This window comes from Dinoponera quadriceps, unplaced genomic scaffold, assembly GCF_001313825.1.
Source record: "Dinoponera quadriceps isolate SergipeBrazil2010 unplaced genomic scaffold, ASM131382v1 scaffold2600, whole genome shotgun sequence".
NCBI classification, from domain to species: Eukaryota; Metazoa; Arthropoda; class Insecta; order Hymenoptera; family Formicidae; genus Dinoponera; species Dinoponera quadriceps.
This window is the reverse complement of record NW_014556795.1, coordinates 2,252,141-2,274,540: the sequence shown is the minus strand read 5'-3', so window position 1 is coordinate 2,274,540 and position 22,400 is coordinate 2,252,141. Positions and strand designations below refer to the sequence as shown.

Below are 22,400 nucleotides of genomic sequence, written 5' to 3'. Positions count from 1 at the left end.
CCCCCCCCCATGATTTATTGACGTCACTGATGAGATAAGGTTCCCGAGTGTTACTTGCCGGTTTCAACGAGCCTTGGATATAATCCCGGCCGGAAACGTTAGTAGTTCGAATCAACGTCAAAGACCCGACAGTGTCGGAATTGATTAGATTAATGATTAAATTATTAGATTAATAAAGAAGATTAGATTATGAGAGAAGTTTAAATATAGATAGTGTCTTCGACTGCAATTTCAACGTCGAATCAATTAATTAATTCAGACAAATTTCTTCAGACAGACTTGTTAAGAGTATTTGTTGCTATTTGCCGGATACACGGACAGCAAAATAATTTGGTTACGCCAACTATCAATTTTATTGCTGTACGACGTTTCGTCGTGACGGCAAAATTATTTTTCCCGCCGTAACGAATCTTTTCGCTGTCACACAACGTTAACAAGCGATTTGCTATTCCTGAGCGTTTTCCCCGCAAACCTTTCCTGCGATTTCCATCCGGAGAGCCGGAAATATAACGGGTTTTTCCCCGGCGATCCTGTTATGTGAGCGTGATCTGACTCATCTGATCCGTCCTTTCGTTTAAAGAATTCATCGCACGTCTCTGCGCACGACGCTTGTTAGTTGCCCTCTTGCATATCTTTTTGCTGAACGAAAGCGCGCGTGCGTTTCGGCTCTCTGAAATTATTTCGAGATGAATCGCCAGCACGTGCGGGCGTACCGGGAAAATGATTTGACGAACGCCGCCAGGACGACTGGAAAGAAGGGAGGGAAGCGTCGAAAAAGCGCGCTCCCCGGGGATGGACGAGAACCGGCCGCCGCAAATGGAAACACGTCGTCGCTGAAAGGGCGGCAAAAGTTGGCGAAATTCTTCCTTCTCCTTCCTTTCATTTCACTCTCATTTTAAATCATCCCTCCGCTCTGCCCCACACTCGCGCTCCCCCGTTCCATTTTATTTTATTAGCCGCGCGAAACACAGATCGACGACGGGAAGGTTTTTCGTTCTCCGCTTCGCTAAGCCGCGTGAAAGGCCGGGCGGCGTTCCTTCCAGCGAGACTTTTGTGAAACGTCACTCGTGCTCGAACGCTTTTAATTAAACGGCCAGTCGCCCACGTGCTGCGTTCCGCAGCATCGCGTTGACTTACTAACGGGAATTCGCGCAATCCGACACGCATCTTCGCGTCCGTCATTGAAATACGCCGGTGGTCGGGTAGTTTCGATCGACTGACGTTTGATTCTCGCCCATCTAGCGAATTATCGCGCGGGAGGAGGGAATAAAGCACGTTGAAATTTATTTTAAACTGTGCCGAACGAAATCCCGGCACTCTCACGGTGATCCTTCAAATCGAGCGCGAAAGATCAACGGGAAGTGAGTCACGGGATACAGACGACACCATACCAGGTGTTGTCTTGTTTATTGCGGTTCTTCATTTCTTTTTGAAGACTTTTTGAACCCGGGAATAGTCACCTGGGGTCGTTTTGTACCCCAGCGGTTAGAAAACGAAGCTTCCGTTGTAGTGGATTTTTTTCCGATCGAGAACTGATGTACTTTTCATTTGGATTTAATCTAATTTCAATTATATATAATTAAATTGTAGAATTAAAAGTTGAATACAAAAGTAAAAATTTCGACCCGTAAGTAATAACCAAGCGCAGCTCCCGTAGCGAAATTCGGTAATTTGAAATATCCGAACGTGTAAACAGTTCGTGCCTGTATAATTATTGATTGACTTCCTATTTTAATTAGCTAACCCGATGGGCGTATATTGACTTGATAATCAATATCCAGTTTCGCGCGCGCGTGCGACACACACTCCGAGTAAGACTGTTCTCAAGTTGTCCGCGTTATCCTCCATTAAGTACCAGCGATGCGCTTAATATACACATCCTTGCTTAATGTTCGTTCTTACGCACGCCGTGATTTTATCGGCGTGTCGTCGGCGTTTATGAGACTCGCCGACCGCGCACGATGTATTTTTATTGGGCGCGTTCGGCGCCGTTCCCATTCACGATGACGCCGGCCACAATTCCATGGGCGCGTTCTCGCTTTAATAGCGTCGCGATAAAAGATCGCTTGCGATTGCGCTCATGCCGCGTAAAACTACCACGGGCTTGAGAGAGAGAGAGAGAGTGACCCACGAAAACATAATGTCGATTTAATGACCGGCTCGAAGGCAATCTTCTCAAGATTACCGCTCGTAATCGGATAATGAGAACGTCGACACAATGCCGGGGTCCACGCGCCCGCGTTAAAAAAGAAGAATAGAGGAGAAGAAAAAAGCAGCGCGCCGAACGCGTTGTCCTTCGATAATCCCGTACCCGCAAAGTTTCTACGCGTCGCGCATCTCATTTTCCCTTATGAGTTAATCAACGCCTAATTTTAATAAGCATCCACAGCTTGAAGGATCGAGCAGGGTAAGCTCCTCGAAAGTATAAATTCGAGAGAGAGACGGGGAGGATTAGAGACTCGTGAGAACATGAGGAGCTAATTACGCGGCCGATTTCAAGGAAAACAGTATCTTCCGTTTTACTCCTTTGACGATCCCAACACGCTGCGTCGTTCGTGTAAAATACGAAATAAAACGAAGGTGAGAAAAAAAGAGAAAGAAAACAACGCTGGGAAAATGTCGTTACGTGTACAACGTGGCGAGGTAAAAAATGAACTGCGGAAATAAGAAGGGAAAAAATCGCTACGATCCCTCGCCGATCACGTCGCGGACGCTCGGAATAATGATTCGTTCGTTCGTTTTATTTATTTTAGCTCGATACTCTCTCTCTCTCCTCGCGATACTATCTCGCTAATAAATTTATAGAACTAACAAGAGCGATACGAGCCCCGGGATCATATATCGTACACTTTTTCTATCTTATCATCTCGTCGCTTTTGTTATTTTATCGAGAAGCGCGAGCGACCGCGGCCAAGAGCCATCGTCGCACGCTAAATACTTGTTAAGTCGACCTCTCTCTCGTCGCTGAAAGAATCCGCGAGCGCGGCTGATTGATAACTGCCGGCGCTCTCGTATGCCGAGCTTGTTCCGATAAAAATGGAAACGTCGATAATGCGGTGGTCGAAAGCAGACCGTGAACGAGGAAGCGGAAAGGGCCGGCGAAAAACAGCGAGAACGAGGATCCCAAGCACTTTTACAAGGTATAAAGAACCACCGTATATCCTTGACAGATTTTTCAGGATATTATAAGACGAATGTTCAAGCACGACAATAGTGAGGCTACAATAATTTTTAAATTATAAACAGCTACAGTTGAATATATATATGGATTTGGGGAACATTTGGGCCGCACTATTTTCTATGCGTGGCCTTGACTTTTGACTCAGATCGAGTGCTCCCAAGAGCCAGAGATTGCCCTTTTTACTAAGCAATTAACTCGGTTTGCCGTAACACCACCCATTTGCTTCGAGCGATAAAGGCAGCTTCCTTACGTTACTTCGTCGTAGGTGTTGGAGTGGAGGTAACACGAGTAAAGGAGCGTCCCATTCTACATAAACGCGATGTAAGGAGAGCACCGTGATTTTTTTCACGGAGGGAAGGAGAGAGGCAGAAGAGGGCGGAAGGGCTCGGGGTTGCAGATGCGCAATATCCAGCGTGCGGTAGCCTTTAGAGGAAGAAACACCGCTGGAAAGCGTTCGGCCGGCCGCCGCGATAAACCTCGGTGGATTATGGTCGGTAGGGCTTGAAAGAAGCAGATTAGAGGGGATCCCGCGTGGCAAATAAGGTTTCCCCATAGTGTCGCGACCATCTCACGCTTATTGGCGGGCGAATGTGATTAGATCGCCGCTGTTAACACTGCCGCGATTGCCGCGCTCATTTGAGAGGTCGGCCGGTTTGTCGAAATTGCGATACGAGCGAAAGATTTCGAGAGAGTGAAATAAAGCGAAGGCCCATCAATTGCTCATTTCGGCGTGATTAAATCGCCCGGTGTATCGGATATTCGCGTTCTGGCATAGAATTTCGAGAATTATTATTATGCTTTTTATTGACACGCCAACTCATTATCACAGCGTTTCTTTATATCGTTTTATCCGCAATTCGTCTTCGAAATGGGAATTTTTTCCTTGGAATTATCCAGCCGATATACATTTTATTTATGGGAAAGCAAGATATAAATGGCCGATTCTTCGAACTGCTGCAAATAATTCGTTCTAGTTACCGAAATAACTCATTTGCGAGCACTGACGAAAAACTAACTTGTCTTCGTGTCTTTTATAAGTACTCGAAGATTGTTGGTCTAATTTCAGGATATCCTGTATATAAATAATAGCGAGAGTATCTACACGCTCCCACTAAATATGCAGGTAAATCCTACACAATCGTGACGCCTTTGTGTGACACAGGATAGATAATACTAAATTTATCATGATAAAGATGTGATAATAAAGTTAATAATAATATTAAAGTTGATAATAAAATCATAATAAGGATGAAAGTTTATAAAAGTTCGCGGAAAGATTTAACATTTTAGACAATAAAACGTGAGATCCACGCGCGATTTGGCGGCTCGCCACGGCTCTCTCTCTCTCTCTCGTTGCTAAGTATATTTTTGCCGCCCTTGTAATCACTGCCCGAGTTACTTTCTCGCAATCGATGCATGAAGCCACCCCCTCGCACCTCCCCGGTGTCGGAGTATTCTAGCGACCATCGTCTCTCCACCTCCTCCTTCCTCCCTCCTACGCCGGCTACAGCAGTATGCGTTGGAAATTGCATCCACCTCACGACACGCTCTTGCCTTTTTATACACAAACTTTCCGGGCTCTTCTCGCTTCACTTTGAAACTCGTTCGCGGCCGGCTGCTAATTTTCTCTCAGTCTGTCGCGTCTTGTTTTTTTTTTCTTTGCATTGCCGCGCGGAATATAGAAGCGGCTCTCTAATCAGCGGTTCAGAGGCGATCCTCTGCCCCGTCTAATCGTCGCTCAACGTTGTTTAGAATGAGCGAGCGCGTATTACAAGAACTGTGATCGGAAAATCGATGTCGTGATTTTATCGGACAATTTTTTCCTCGCTTCTCGTTCAAACGGTATTCGAAGGAAATCGTTTCGCGATCTCGAAGTACCCGGGAAAAAAATGATTATATACGATTATATATAATTGTATAAAATCATAATTTTGCCCATATATGTGGTTACATATATGATTTATACATGATCACATATGTCTGTACGAAACGAAATGATGCTTTGTACATTTAATTAAATGTCGACATCGTGTGTTGTCAGAGGCGCGAGTAGCCAGAAGCATTTATTCCTCCGGGTAATCGCGAATATTTCGAAGGGATTGGGCTCTCCCTTACAGACGATTCTTCTTCTGCGACGCAGAAACGAACGCATGTTGTCAGCGTGGACCCGGTAATCGAAAATTGCAGCTGTCAATGAAGTCACCTCAGCTCGCTGACCGAGCCGACTACTTCCCGTCGTATTCTCGCTAACTAACGATAATTAGTCGGGGTTAAATTCGCACTAAGCGGATGGCTGCCGTTACGTCTCTCCGGAGAGTGGAGTCTTATCTGAAAACGCATTAGCTAATTGTAAGTCTTAAGAAAGAGCCTCGCGGGGTACGTTTGAACCGCGCACTTTTATTGAAGATGTTCTCGAGGAGTTATGGTAGTTCGTGTTAAGGGGGTTGATCACTTAGATGAGAGTTGGAAAATTGTCTCATCCGATTACAGATCTCCGCGTAAAATTCCCGGTACGTCGTCCTCGCTGAAGTGGAAAAGCACGATTCGCGCGCGTACGAGTGCAAACGGCGCGAAATAATTTACGCATTATGTCGCTGAATCTTTTCGCCACTCACATATATTCCCTGGTCGTATTATGAAACACACTTTAATTTTTTACATTTCAATGACTTCCGAGGACCAGCTTTATAATACGGTTCGTTTGTCGATCGAATTATGTTGAGGAACAATTATTCTATAAAAAGTATTTTTTACGTCATTTCACTTGGCTGACCTTAAATAAATATGAACTCGCGCTAGTTGCATTGCTGATAATAACGAGAACATACGTGTTTTGAGTGTGTGTCAATTGAAATTTAGTTTTTATTTCGGTCCATTTATGACTTGAAACTTCAAGTTCCTTGCTTACTAACAGAAAAATAAATTTTTGTGTGAAAAATATTAACACCGTTTACAAAAATTATGGGTAAATCAAGTGATTTGACACCTTGGATGGTTGCTGAAATAAGAACGCTGATTGACACCGAAATTTATTCTAATCGAGTAATATATTAATAGGTATTTATATTACTACATGAATAATAAATGTTAATTTGAAACATAAAATTAGTAGCCTTTCTTCTCATCCTAATCTGTGCACGACGGTAAAATTTAAAAGTTTTATCTTACAAACGCTATTATAAGTAATAGTCGCGAGGCATCCTTTTCAAGCCGAACGCAGAGGAGTGCGATAGTATCGTATTTTAAAATAAATCCGCCCGATATATATATGTACGCGGAAAAGTTTCGGAAGATTTAAAATGCAATGGGAGAAAATGTGGCGTGAAACATTATGTAACCGGCCGGCATCGCCGTGCCGGAGCACGTACGAGCGATTATCGGAGTTTACATGAAACGCTTGTACTTCCTGCCGTATGAAATATCGTACGGCTTACACGAATAAATGGAGCGCCTGATATACACATATATGTCAGACATAGGAAACATCGATTATAGTTAATCAAGATTAGTGAGAACGATATAGCGCGTAGAATGAGCGATAATGAAGATAAGACGGACCGCTTAAAACTGCTAACGAACGACGGTACCATCGAATGTACATTAATAGAAATTGCCTTGGAATAATTTTAATTGGGCTTAATTGCCTTTAAAGAGGTCATAAAGTTTAGTGTCGTATTTTCAATAGCGTTTCAAGAGAGCCCTTTATAAATTCAATATTTGTCAAACGAAAATTACGTTGTTCCTGTACATCTATTTATATTACTACATGAATAATAAATGTTAATTTGAAACGAAGTTGAGATAAATATATATGTATATATGCAATATTGTAAATACGAAAATATTGCTTATTATTTTTCTTATTATTTTTCTTAATATAATAAATATTCTTATAATGTTATATTTATACATTAGCTGATCTAATAGAGATGTGTATATTTAATAGAAAGAGATATATAAGTGTTTAAATATGTACATACGTACATGTATTTAAAATATTATTAAAAATCATGAATTTTACACTGCTGTATTTTCAAAACAAAATGGTTAATAATTCTAATATTTGTGTTATATCTGCATATTAATCTTTAATATTATAGTAGTCATATATATAATATTATATAGTCTTTAATAATATAGTAGTTTTCCATTAGAATATTATTTTTAGTTTAGAAAATATTAAAAATAGAAATTAGAAATAGCACGATATAGTCTCAACACGGTAAAAACTGTTGTATTACAAACGGTCCATTTAAATTTTTGTACTACTTTAACATAAGGAATATGTTATAAAGTATACAAATATGTTAAATTAACATATTCACCTTGTCAACAAATATTACTTTTTAATATATTCACCTTGTTAAAGTAAAATAAAAATTTGATTAGACCGTTTGTAACACAAAACATTTTTTATTGTGAACGAACACGTATAAGTAGTATCGATTTTAGTTGCAATAGTTCAGCTCTTGAATGGTCAATCTTTTTCTATTTGCACGAGCAGTTAAATAATATTTCAATGTATACGCAATGTAAATTTCATCGAATTTCAATCAAATTCATTTCACAACATTTTTAAATTAGCGCAATAATATCGCAATGAATAAATATCAAGATGCACACATTGCATAGGTAAGAAGAATCGCGATTACTTCGTCGATTAAAAGGAGGATAAATATGTATTTTGGAAGGAGCACGTTCAATTTCACCATCACGCTTTTATTTGGCCTTATATAACAATTTCAAATACATCTGTTTGACAAAGATGTTTAATCGTACGGCGAGGCACGGACGAAGACGCAATTATGGGTACATTTATTATTTGATTTATTATTTGATTTTAATAAATGGCCAATTCCGTCGAGGATAATTCTTCACCGCCATAAATACATCCGTCACGCGAAATACTATTTTATACAATATAATCTTCTCGACCGGAGAATTAATAAACGACTGTACATTTTAATCAACTGCGACGGGTTTCATTTTTGTCGGGGATTCAAAGGGTACATATAGATTAAATCGGTACGGCCATTTATTAATGAAAATCAAAGAGAAAGAGAAAGAGAGTCCATTCCATCAAACGCGCGTGATTGCACGCAAGAACATTTCATCATCCTGACGCGACGAAAGACAAGTTGACATAATATCTTTCTCACGACATCAGGAACTAATACGCCTACATTGTGGGAGAGCTCGGTATTAATTAATTTGTAATTTCGATCGTCGCACGGATAAAAAGAATTAGCTACCAAAAGGCCTGGCAACTAAATTTCAGTTGTACTACATGGACGGCTAGTTTTCGGCTGTGGTAATTTTTTTCTTTTTTTCCATGCGATCGTCGGTCGATGTCGACAAGACAATCGCCATTAACGCAGCGTGTCAACTTGACGTCCTATCGGAGATATTCAGCCAAATTTTTAAATATTTGTATATTTATTGGTTATTGGATTGCTCAATCTATTACGAGTCTGCATCGGGTGCACTCCGTCGGCGTTTACCGTGGGCGTTGTTATCGAATATTGCTAGCCGACTTTGTTACGTTTGATGGTGCTCGTGGTTATCGTCGTGTTTCCATATTGAACGATCGAGTGAGCGAAACCGCGCCTTGGTAAACGGCGACGACTCGAATATCCGAACTGCTGCTGTATGCTAATCGCTGCATTGCAAACTCTCCTATTATTGTCGGTGTCGTGAACACCCCTCGAGTTACCTTGTTGACTCACTGGACGCCAGACTGAATTTCAGTGTTGAGACGGACGGATTCAGAGGTAAAAAATTACACATCATTTCTCGGAATCCTAGGATGCAACGTAGTAAAAAATTTTGTGTAAAATTTAACACATTTCACAAGTTTCACAAACGCTCCAACCGAATTTGGTATTTTCTACCATAATATTAGAAAAATAAAAGAGAAAAATCATTCAATGCAGACATATTCCGGACTTTGAAATGTTATTTTTTTATAGCAAGATTGAAATATAAATATTACGACTTTGAACCATTACTTTTCCCGCGTCAGTACCACTGTGCGACGGCGCTGATAGGTAAAGTGTTAATAAATCAATTCAGACCGAGTGTGTCGAGACCGAGTGTGTGCGTGTAAACGGACGGATCGACGCCGATTGTCCGTTCAACGAACGATCAATCGTAAATTACACGAGAAGATCTCACCTCGCGCACAGAATCGCTCTACGTGCGTCTCCGACGCCCCTAAATTTACAGCCGTGCAAAAACTCGCGACTAGCTTGTAATTACGAAGTTTCAATAGACGGCGTCAACGGACGAATATTGAAATTTCGATAGGTCGACGTCGCGGGATAGCTTATATCGACGGTCAGGGTGACCTTTCGAGCGACCGGCTTTTATGCTCGTGCACGCCAAAAAGAAAAGTTCTCCTTCGACATTGGGGAAAACGCCGATGAGATTGATGTGCCGGCCTCTTACGCGCTCTCTTCTCGCAGGGAAAATAGAGACATCGATGCGCGACTTTCCGCATTTTATTTTAGTTCAAAGTCTCCACGAGATCGCGCCACATCACACGGCGTCAGCGATGAATGTTTATTCGGGCACTGTTGCTCGAACAAAATATTCACCGCTTTTTTTTGTATGTCCTCCCAACTTCGTTTGCCTTACGCAAACAGCTGCGTTTCATTTCGAAGTCTCCTCGTGTTTTCCCTGTTTCCCCTCTCTTTCTCTCTCTTTAATAATTATGGCGGGTGATAAGCATGGATTTTCCCAATTTCCAAGCTGATCTTTCTGAAAAATCCATTTTGTACACGTTCGATGAGAATCGAGCAATAACTTTCATGAAGAGATTGGATCAATAAGACGTCAATCAAGATGTAGTCTTATCAACGAACAGTATAGAACTTATAGCGTTCAAATATTTACTGTAGCGAAAGTTAAACCCGAGTATCTTACACGCTACGGTAATTATCGCTCGAATACGTTTACCGAGTGTCGGCTCGGCATAGAACACCATTCCAAGGTCACACAAGTAGAAGTAAACAGAGTCATCGGTACCTTGACATTTCTTAAAAAAAAAAAAAAGGAAAAAAAAAGAAGATTACTGCAAAATTCTGCCCATTCATGATCTCCGCGAATCCCGAAGGAGGGACTTGTGAAACTTCCGATTCCGCGGGCGGAGTCGCGCCCGCCGAAAACGTTTCGCAACCTAGGCGACCTCCAATTGCGATTCTCAGACCTTCGCAATTTTTTCGGCGGTCTCTTCTAATCCCCCTTCGCGGGGATCCAATCAGTCGGCTCGACTGTCCGTCAGCGCAATCAGCGAGATCGATCCGTCTCGAATTACCGGCCGGCCGGCGAGCAAGCAAGCAAGCAAGCGGGTCCGCGCTTCGGTGATCAAGTAGGGCCTCGGTCGAAGCGAGCAAGATGTCCGAAAGGGAGGGTGGTCTTTGAACTCGCCGCGAAACCACGGACCAGCTCAGAGTTGGCGGGCATAATGGGGGTGCAGCAATCTCGGGAGCAGCACATTAAATTTTCGTATCACCGACGCGTTATATATAGAGTATGCACGCGTGCCTCGACGAGGACGTAATTACACGGCCGCTCGCGGGAAATACGTCGAATGCCACACCTACCCCCTACCCCCTCACCTCCGTCGAACGTCCCTTCGTCATGTCGCCGCATCCCTTCTTCGACGGCCGTCACGAAAGCCCGTACGCTGTCTCTCTCTCCCTCTCTCCTTCTTTCTCTTCAACGCGCTACACCCCGGCGTGCAATAGTGACGGAAAACTCGCGCGACGCGAACTTATATGAACTTGGCAACAGCGACCGCGAGAGAGAGAGAAAATCAATAAGGCCTTTTAACCCTCTCTCGCGCGGCCGACAGTTCGAGGGAGAAAAGGGAAATGAAAAGAAAGAGAGAACGACCGCGACGACTTTTCCTCGACTCCGTCCTTTGACTTTCTCGTCCTTGTCGTCGTTGATCGCCGGTTAATCTCGTGCGGGGAGTTTTCCCCGCACGAAGGAACGCGATTACGCTGACGGGCGAGAAACTTCGAGCGATATACTGGTGATCGCGCGGTAAACGAAGCTTATTGATTCGTACTCGCCTCGCTTCGGCCGACGCGCGGCAAGGTATAATGGAGTTCTCTTCTAACGCCGACATAACGAAGTGTTTTCGCCCTGCTACCGGTTGATTGAAATAATGTTCCCCCGAGAAGTCCGCTCGGGCAATATCGGGGCGCGAATCGGCGAGGACTGTCGGAATATTTGCGCGTGATCGCGAGCTTAAAAAGATGAGAACTTTGTCTTAGTGTAAATCGATGCGAATTTATCGTTCGCGGTAAAGTAGGGGAGGCTAGGGGTTGGTTAAAGGGATAAATTGATCATTTCCGCTACTTTCTAAGAAGATCTTACAGGATCGTGCAAGTAGAGATTTCAAACGTGTCAAAGATGGCTATGAAATCAACGGAAAAAATTTTGCCAACTTACTTCTTTACATTGTGAGAAAAATACGGTTATTTTCCGGGGATAACAGTATCTTTTTTCTTTCATTTTAACCGTGAAAATGATCGAGAAAACGATTTTTCTAAATCCTCGCGACGTATGTTTGGACGATATTCTCTGAAAGATGCTTAAAATAGGTCACAAAGGAAAGAGCGATTCGAGGTAGAATTGCTGCTCGAGATTATGTTAATGCAAACGGAAGATAATGCAAAAGATATTTAGGGAGAACAGCGTCTCGTTGATAATGGCAATCGAGTGTCATTGGCGAGTGACACGTGCGTGTCGAAAATGTAAGCCATTGTGAGCGTAATTTAAGCCAAGTTACGTTAACGCGCCAGTAACGTGCCAGGCAGGACCGCTTTACTAATCGACGTCACAAAACCGTCGTGTGAAAGCGTGAGGGTGCGGCGTTAATTGGACATTATCGCAGATTAATCGGCGGCTTTCCCGGGACACATAAGGTGGAGGGACCGCCTGAATGAACGACCAGTTCAAAATTATCGTCAGATATATAATTGGGTTCTTTAGAAACGGTCGAGTTAATTCGTGTAACTCTTTTACTCCTCTTTCACTTATTTCTTCACTATATTTCACGTGTATTAATCATTTTCTACGTATAAAAATCATTTGTATAGTATAGTTGTTTTGTTGTTATACCAAGAATATAATTACTTTTAATCGCTGTACAGAGTGTCCGATCGGTCGGGAAATAAGGTGTTCGGAACATTCTGATTAGAGATATATTTATATCTGTGCTCTACCGACTCAAAAAGGACATTCGTACGATTCGCTAAGGAATAAGTATCGCATTTAATAAGGCGATATCTCGCAATCTTCGCACTGAATTCATGCCGCCAAACAAGAATATCATGATAATAAGGTTATTATTGTGAAAAAAGGAAGTTCTTGTTTCATTTCCGCAGCGTAATGTGAACTGCCACTAACGATCCCGACGAATGCTTATGACATTCGCTAATTTAGATTGAATTGTCGAGATGGAATTATAAAATTTCCCGAGCAATTCGGAATGAGTTTCTCTTCTCGCGTAAGACCGCGCCGTGAAATTTCAGATTTCTTGCACAGGACGTTTTCATTAACGCCGCTGTGATTACTCGCAATTACTCGGAGAAGTTTGCGTCACGTGCCTGATAAGTTCACCTTACGTAATCCGCTGGTTAACCGAACCGAACCACGCACTTCTCTCGTTGAATTTCATCAGCGGTAAGCGTGAAAAAAATAAAGATACGGCAGATATCCTCTTATGATAGTGCATATTTTCAAGAAAAAAGAAACATTTCTTTCTATTTTGCTTTATTTTTACAGTAATATTTTAGGTTTCGAAAGTTACGTGTGTCATGATATATGACAAAACGCGTAGAATGCTTGTCACGAGCAATCGATAATAAAACGGAATCCCGGAAAATAAATCCTTCGGTTCACCACTTCATTGATTTTGCATGAACTTTATTTAACATTGATTAATTTAACGTTTAATCGTCGACTTACGTGATGTTCGACATTTAACAAGATTGCAAAAAATTACAAAAAATTATAGAAGCAAGTGACTAAATAAATGTTCGTTGAGGGAAAAGAACAACTTCGGATTGATCGATGAATCGTGGTATTTAATGCGCGTAAAGGAACATTTACGGTTATTATCTTGCGTAACAATCGAGAAACGGCGGTTAGTGACACAACCGTTCAGATATAACGTCGACGCTAGAAAGGACACGCTCCTAGTAGGAGATTCGTTTCGCGTCATCTAAAAGAATCGCACCTGACAACGACAGCATGATAGACTTCTTCTTTCTCCTCCTCCTCCTCTTCATTCTTCCTCTTCTCTTCGTATAGTTTATCTAAGAAAGCGACGTTTCACGCTCGATTTGTTCGTGGCCCCTCTCGGAGGACCCACTCACGAAAATCAACCTGCACGGTCCATCCCGGGAGATATAAGGTGGAACATTGTTTTACCAGCAAATCGCGGGACAGTTTTTCCGCCAGTTGATCCATGAGCTCGCTCTCAGACAGAGCCCGTCGCTTACTTACCGGGGTTTTTCCACCTGCCCAACGAAGCATCGAGGCATGATCCTATTACGTAATCTATCCCGTTCCTTCTCTCCTTCTTCTTCTATCTGTAACATTGTGTGTCTCTTTACCGCCCACTTAACTGGGCTTCGTAACGCCGAAAATGCCGATAAACTTCGTTTATCTTTTGGCTTATTCCTTCAGATCGCGCATACGGTGCTGTTCAATTCCACTAGTTTTTAGTTTCGAAAGCTTGAAAAGCACTTGTTTTCTCAATTTTTTCGCAGATTTTTTTTAGTTTTTTTGCTAGTTGCATTATTGATAATAACGGGAACAGACGTGAGTTTTGAATGTGTGCCAATTGAAATTTAATTTTAATTTTTAATTTTATTAAATTTTCGTATGAAAAATATTAATTTAGTATGTCTAATAATATAGCCAGGAATTGTAAAAGCTCTAATACCAGCTTTTCTTCTATTGTAAAAAAAAATGGCGGAAAAATGAAAGAGCTAATTTTTCGAACTATAAATTCTATTAAAAAAGGGGGCAAAAAAGGATAGAAAAAAAATGTTTGAATTAATACGATGGAAACTATTTCATCTTAACGCTATAACAATTTATATCGGACGGAATAAAACACTTGATTCTGTTCGAGCGCGCGGGATATTGACGCTTGCAATAATCGTTGTTTTCCCTTTGGTTACAGACCCGAGCTTTTTTCCGGGAAGCTTTCCGCGTCCTGCACATTCGTAAGTAAGCTTTGTAAACAATTAAAATCGCAGAGCGTAAAACATTGGAATTGCAAAACAGTCGCGATACAGCCGTGCAAACATTTGCGAGATCGAGGAGCGTCAGCAGCGATCTGTAATCCAGCACATCAATATCCGATAATCCGTCGGCGTGGTCCAATCGTCGACGCAGAACAAGCCAGCCACTGATAGGTACGCGTGATGTTTCTCCGACTTGGCAACTAGTCAGTCCGTATTGAAGAGTTTTATTTGCACCGATCCCTTTATCACCTGACATTCACTTCGTATAAATGGCACATACCGCAACGATTGAGCCACTCTCTCTCCTACACTGAGAAAAAGATTTCTTCAAGTTCAATCAATTTTATCGCATCCGAACACACATTTCATCATCAGCGCACTGCAAAGAAACTAACGCTTCGATCAATAAGTACAATTGTTAGACTTTTCAACGAATGTGTATCTTTATCTTAGATAAACAAACGGAAGATAATCTTCTTACAAAGAAATTATTTGTTTCACTCATTCGGTTCGGCCGATGAAAGATCAGCGAATCGACCTTCGTTAATTTCGAATTGCGCGTGCGAACGAGCATGCCCGCTGATCGCTCGCGACGTTTACTCGTCGAGTGGGAAACGAGCGTTCGTTCTTTTCAGCCGGGTGCAACAAAACCCGCGAGCCAATGTTTGCATTTTGTTTGTTTTTTTTTGTTTTATCGAGATTGAATCCGGAGTTGTGCCGTCTGTACCGGCGGAAGTCGTCGTTATCGATTCGTTGGGCGCGAATTTCCAGATCGCGCGCTCTCCCGCTCTCAAAAAGCGCGCATCGTTGGCGGCGAAGCAAGACGCGGTCGTAAGGAAAGCGCGTGCAGGATGTATTAGAATATGCAACGAAAGCGGCCGGCTGTGTCTGGAAATTTCAATTTAGAAAATTGCACCGCCGACCGCAACGCTGCTATCACCGAGCCTGATGAATGGCTATTATTTTACTGTATTTTATTTTGCGGCAATTCGGAGCAAGCGAATCCTTGCGCGTGCACGTTAAGGGAGACTCTTTAATATCGTTACGGTGCGCATGTTTGCCGGATGAATATTTCATCCGTTCACATTGAGTCTCCCGACGTTCTCATTCGATTCGCTCGATGAAGTTGACATTTCTTGCGCTCGTAACGCCGCCCGTTCGCAAATTCGCCGACCTACACGAGACGCCCCGATCCATCAATATTATACGAGTATTGTGTTTATAGCGAGGAGGGAAGATATTTCGTTCGGATGATCGAGTCACATTCGAATCTTCGATTATGCGTTCTCTGACGAGGTTTGGGACGGTTGAAGTTTGCCCAGATTTATTTCGTCGGGCTTGTGAGAAACTTTCAGGTGAATCTGTAAGAGACTGCCTGTCGAGAATTCCTCGTTTCCCAAGAATTCGTCCTTAAAATATTCCTCGCTCGGTCTCGGCGTGCAGCCGGTGTAACGACCTCGGCTGGCGAACGCGAGAAGATCGAGGGGCGGCCACGTGTTATTAATGGAATCGTTGGCTCTTCGTCTTGCTTCCGAGCCGCGGAGATGCGATTCGTTCGGCCGGTGAATGTCTGCTCGTTTCATAGTTGTCCAACTCTCCCTTCCGGGCGTCCGATAAGCATTCCGACGTGGCTTTAAAATTAATGGCTTTCAGCCACGAGGGTTGACGGCACTATTGACACCGCAAAACGGGCACGAAGTTGCGCGACTCGCGTGCGCACGAAAATAATTAAACGACGACGGGTCGATATCTTCCGTCGAAGTCCGCGTTTCGTGTTAGCCAATCCGGACACTTCCCGATTGTGAGCAGCCTGTTATGCGGCGGTTTCTGTCTCACCTTTTGTTTCAATTGCTTCATGCGTGAATAGATCAGCGTTCGTAGGGGGCCCGGATTTGCAATGCCGATATTAACAGGTTCCACGTGTAAGTTTATTTATTGAAAAAATATTCCTATGGCACCATTTAACTAAGTAAGAAATGTGTTAATTTTAGCCGAAATTAAGACAAATATATATACAAGCAATATTACAAACACGGAGATATCATTGAATTTTTCTCATTAATTCTTTATTTATACATCAGTTGAGCTAAAAGAGATGCACATATAATAGGAAATAAAATGTAAATATTTGAATATGTGAATATGTACATGTATAGCGGGTATTATTATCGATTGTAAATTTCCTACGGCTATGTGATTTAATTTCGTGGACGAGGGTGGAAAGCGATGTCTTTCTTCCCGGTTAATTTTAATCGGGCTCTCTTTAAGCGGAAATTTAAGTTGAAACTTGATCTCGCCGAGGTGATCGCCGCCGCAACCGCGAAGTTTTCATCAAACGGGTTCCTTGTCATCGAGGTTTTCGAGCGAGTGGCGGAGTTACCTCTCCAAATTTGTCGTGGGATTTGTGGTCAACGTGGGATGTACGCTTTGATGAAGCAACGAACAAGTCGAAATCCGCAAATTGTTTGCCCGATCGCAAGGAACACGGCGGAGAATCGGCGAGAACTTGCTTTAACGAGACGCTCGCGGCAAGCGGAAAGCTGGGCGCTATCGACATTCGGTGCGAGCTTTCGGCACGACTAATGGCACGAACCACTTGTTGAAAGCGAACCCACCCCCTCTCTCCCGAAATGTCCGCATTTCGACAAGATCTCCGCGTCCGTGGTCGCTTCGGCTCCATTTTTCTCTCCCCGAGTTTTCTTCTTCCTCGAGCGTGAAACCACCGCCAGTCGGCAGCGCGATCTTCGATCGAATTATTCACCGCGGTCCGGATTTACCCGCAAGCTCCCCCCGCAATTTACAATGCGAACTTCAGGCGACAGGTTCCTTGACTAATGCAACGCCAATTTTGCGTCGATCGATGAGCGACAGATCACTTCGCATTGTCGCGGGATCGTCCGATCGACTTTGCGTCTTGTCAAACGCGACGTCAAAGCTGCGACACTGATACAATCATTCTGGGACGTTGCGCTTTCATGGAAGTCTCGTGCTGTTAATTCTGCACACAATTCTGTAGTGGGGTGTAATCCAACTAAAAATTTGCTAAGGAACGTTGGAATAATTATTTATTTGAATTTAGCATTCTTTTCCACATAATACCACACTGAAAAAAAGATATTGAAATTTTTGTGAAATAAATGTTTCTTATGACATTTTTTTATTGATATTTATTGGTTAGAAAATATTTGACTGTGATAACGGAATGTATAGTTTTGTGTGATATATCTGTTTTTTTTATTAATTGGTTTATTTGCTAGGAATACAATTTTATTTCGCCATATTTAAATAAACCTTTCTGTGAAATAAACCTTATATTTCGTAAATAAATTTTTAAGTTTTCTTTCCCCAGTGCGCGATATTTTTTCTCAATGCAGATTCGGATAAAACTTTTGTTAAAACTTATTTCTCTCATATTATCTGAAGAATAATAAAAAAAAAATAGATTATCTATTACAGACTGTGTGTGTATATTTATGCGTTTCAGCCAACTTAAGGTAAACCTGTTTTAAATTTCCCATCTATTTTGAAACTTCGTCCGATCCCGAAGAAAATTTTGAAGAAACAAAAATAACAGTCTGTAATGCGTGTTAAGGTGCTTTTCGAGTAACTTCGCGATATATATTTATACCAAGAATCTGACTTCAATTCGCTGAGGAAACACGCAACCGGGCAGGTTCCATGGTAGTTTCGGAACGTCTTGCGCAACACAGGATAATCCTCTCACGGGGTAAATTTCGCATACTTCGACAGATAGAGTTTCGTAATGCGGCGCGCCGGGCAAATTCGTGGCGTGGAAAGAACAGTGCTAAACCCGACCCCCTATTTTCCACGGAGATTGCGAAGAGAAAAACCACCCCACCGTCGCCATTCTCGTATCTCTCTCTTTCTCCAGAATAGCGAAAAAGCCTCTTCACCGGGTGGTGAAACCGCAAACGCCTGATAGGAGGAGGGGAAAAGAGAGAGAGAGAGAGAGAGAGGGGCGAAGAGATAGTCCCGCCGCGTCTGGAAATAAAATTTGCTATCCAAGAAGTGCCGCACCGCGTTTGTCGTCGCATAAGCGATCTTTTATGACGCGATAAATAATAAGGTAACTGTCGGGCTCGTTTCGCCTCCGGTCGGGAGGCAACGTTCCGCGAGATGAGAAGCTGCCTGATATCCCGTCCACCGGATGGACGGAAATCGACGGATACCGCGACGACGACAAAGAGCTTCGCGGGATTTTATATAGAGATACCGTTGTATATCATATCCACTGCACACGCGCGCCTCCTCCTGCGTGTCTTCCGTTTGCTCGACCGTTGTTCTAAAATGCGCGTGCCCGCGGTGGTTTCAGCACAGAGAGGGTGTGTGTGTGTGAGAGAAAGAGAAAAAAAGAGGGAGAGAGATAGGCACCAGGCCGGTCTCTGTAAATATATTTCATACCGGCGCCGTTTGTTCGCTGTCGTTTAGTTTACAGCATTGTGATTAACACGAAAACGTGATTGCAGTCTCGCGTGTTTGCAGTCGTTCTTTTATTTTTGTCAATTAATATATATATATATATATTTCGTGCTGTTCCGACTCGTCCGTTGCGCCGTTTTTTCCTCCCTTTATTCATACCTATTTTTTTAATTGCGCGCAATCTGCCGCGAAACGAGCACCGTGAAATCGCCAAACACCACCACCGGTGAATTACGGTTGCGTCTCTGCGGAAAATACGCCTGAAGCACACTTTTTAACAATCGCCGGCCGGCGGGAAAATAGTTATCGAGCGTTTAAGAAGCCTTCAGGCATGGTCGAGAACCGCTCGACCCTTTATATACGGGGCTTTGCCTCTCTGACACTCTTTTTTTCGAGAGCACGAACGGCCGCCAGGCCCTCCGAAGAAGCGAGTCATGATCGAAACATAACACATACACACACACATACACACGGCATTTCAAAGGCCGACCGGCGAATTATTTTTATACTTTGACCGTTTTTTCGTACGCTTAATTACTCCCCCCTCTCATAAATTATTATTGCGCATTTCATCGCGTATCCACCGTCGAATTATAAGCGCTCGAGAAAAACGAGAGACTCTCGCGGGAGAGAGAATAAAAATGAGGAAAGCTTAATTATCCAAGAAATATGTGTAAAAATGAATATTTCTTATTCTATTGAATTAAGTGATTTTTGGTATTTTCTTGCACAATGATAAGAAAAAGGTGAAAGGCTTTTTAAATAAATATCGCCCTATATAGTTTTCCCAGAATTATTGCATTGAATACGATTTAAAAATTAACTATATACATCTTCATGAAAAATGTATATACTAATACCGTCGGCGTGTGTGTTATGTAGAACATTATGTAAATATTACAAACGACGTTATTGATACATATGTTCCGATGACTTCAACCATCTTGAGGTTCGAGATATTTTGAAAGTGTTGCTGGTCGATATCTCTCGAAATACACACGTGTCAGGAAATATACACGTCATTCATTGACGGCCGACGACAGTTGGCGATTAGTGTTTTGATGGGGAACGATTTTGCCTCTTCCGCCGATTATTTTGCTACACGTTTACACGTCTCGCGCTCTCCTAGGGACGAGCTTATTACGTTTCCATCCACGTTGCAACGAGGATACGCAACGCAATGTGTGCGAATCGACGAGTTATAATTTCCATCAAATTCTTAAAACATTTCGTTGGCTTTTGCGATATTTAATCGGGTTCTCGTCGGATAATCGCGTTAATTAGCACGTGTTTGTTCGATCGAAACTTATCAATGTCAGTGGCATGAGCGAGCATCCGGGGTGTCACGACGGAATAGTCTGGAGTAGAATGTTGGATCGGAAGGACGTGGGATTTGGGACGCGGGCAGCGATACATCGTACATTTACAAGTGTGTCGAATCATTTATCATACAGGATACTTCCGATTTTAACGGACATTTGACGAATTTGCCGGGAATAGAGAAATAACCGAGTCGAAATTTAGACCAATATTTACAATCAATTATTACTCGATACATATTTACTTTCGATGTATATTTATTTGATATTTCGATCAGTTAACGTTAATTATTTAATATTGACCGTTTCATGTTGATTATTTGGCATATAGTTGTATGAATTCTCGAATATTTGTCTACTGTACTTGTTTCATGCGAAAAAAATATCATAGTCATACATAGTAAGATTATTTGGTCTTTGTCGTAGCCGATTTGTAAAATATTAAGTTTTAATTAAAAAGTTGTAAGCTTAGCATTCGAGGTCAAAAGTTCGAACTTTCGCCAAAATTTTCTCCCCTCACCGTTTATAAAAAAGACTAAAATAGGTGTCAAAATATCCTACGACAGGCTAAATAACCTTACTAAGAATATATATGCAAAAGCTACTAAATCGGTCCAATAGTTCCCGACATACCGATTAGATCGATGACGAGCTTCACGGAACAGTAACAGCGTTACATATCAATTTTTTGCAACGGGCTTCATATAATATAGAAACAGAAATAAATAAAAATATAAAGAAGTATTCCTCGAAAGACACCTTCATAAGGTCAAAAATATGGTCAGCAGTCGAAAAATTCAAATATTGGACGTTTCTCGAGCCGGCCGTACGCAGCCCTTTAACCCAGAACTAACATTTCGACTTCGATACGAGCATAAATACGTACATTACTCGAGTACGCCATAATTATTGTTGCAATTATCGTCGTCGCGTCTCACTCCCGCTGGTATTATCGCAACGTTTGATTCCCTTTACACCGTGACACGCTTGTGTCAACTTGGCGGCACATAGTCAGTGTCGCCCGAAGGGCACTTTCCCTCTGACCCTCGCGCTTTTCGAAACGTCATCGTGTGAGACGCGTATTCTCCGTCCGATTAAAGCTTTGACAAGGCGCCGGACGCTCCGCGACCCCCGGAAGGTCGGCCGTCGAAGCTCCGTCGGGCATCGAGAGGACCTCATTTGTGCCGGCGGGGAGGCCTCGTCGAGGACTCCTGACCCGGTTTCGCCTACGTATCTTTGAATCGGCGCTGGAGGGCGGTTTCTCACGAGAATATCAGGCAAGAACTTGCAAACAGCGGCTCGCCCGTTTTCGGGAGATACGCGCGCGCGAATTACCGTATATTACGAAACTCCCTTCTCCGAGCTTCGCCCACGTCGTGATCCTTCACCTTTGCCCCCGCCGAGATCAAGTCAAACATTTCAAAAGACTTAACAAAGCCGTGTCGGGGCAACCCTACGAACACCGCAACCCTACCTAACGAATGTTTGCCTTTTTAATTATCGACGCTAGGAAGCCGCTTTTCGAAGGATTTCGACCAAATTTTTCACTGTACGTTAAGATGTCCCTTTGAGAAATACTTCTTTATATTTTTATTTACATATTATATGAAGCTTGTTGTACAAAAAATTAGTATGTAACGCTGTTTTTATTGCTTCCGCGAAACTCGTCATGGTTTTAAAATATCTCGGGAACTATCGGACCGATTTAGCTCTATAGATTTACATGTATATGCTTGATAAGATTATCTAGAAAGGGTTTAATCGATGGTGTTCATCATCGAACTCTCTTTCTCTCTCTCTCTCTCTCTCTCTTTCTCTCTCTCTCTCTCTCTTTCGAGTGTTTTCCCTTTAGAAATAGCAATTGTGGGCGGCAGCCTTTTAACGTTGAACAACATTGAGTAACGCGCTAGTTTAATTCGAAGAAATTTACTTCGATTCGATGCAATTGAAAGGTTGAAATTGTAAAAGGAAACATTCGCCTTGGGTCAAGTGAACAATAATAAGGTTTTCGTTACGCGAGTAACGCCCGCCGACGGGAAGCTCTCTCTTCGCGCAGGGGAGGCCCTTTAATTATAATCACTTTTAACTGGGCGTCCCGACATTTCGAACAGTCGAACACGCTGGATCAGTGAAGAAAGCTGTCGTTAAATTTGAAGTCGGCGGTGAGGCTCGGAGACGTTCTCATATTTC

General features: G+C 42.6%; 1 protein-coding gene across 4 annotated transcripts in view; it reads left to right on the top strand.

Annotated features, from left to right (window-relative positions):
- Positions 1–22,400, top strand: part of LOC106748284 (GTP-binding protein Di-Ras2) — an 89,257-nt gene that overhangs the window by 9,693 nt on the left and 57,164 nt on the right. The window contains exons 2-3 of one of the 4 annotated variants that reach the window (XM_014626671.1): positions 14,388–14,430; positions 14,503–14,622. The exons of 1 other annotated variant lie outside the window; for it this stretch is intronic. The gene's annotated coding sequence lies outside the window, so the exon portion shown is untranslated. Of the gene's footprint in view, positions 1–14,387; positions 14,431–14,491; positions 14,623–22,400 lie in introns of all 4 variants that reach the window. 2 more of the 4 variants (XM_014626669.1, XM_014626670.1) reach the window with 2 other exon arrangements.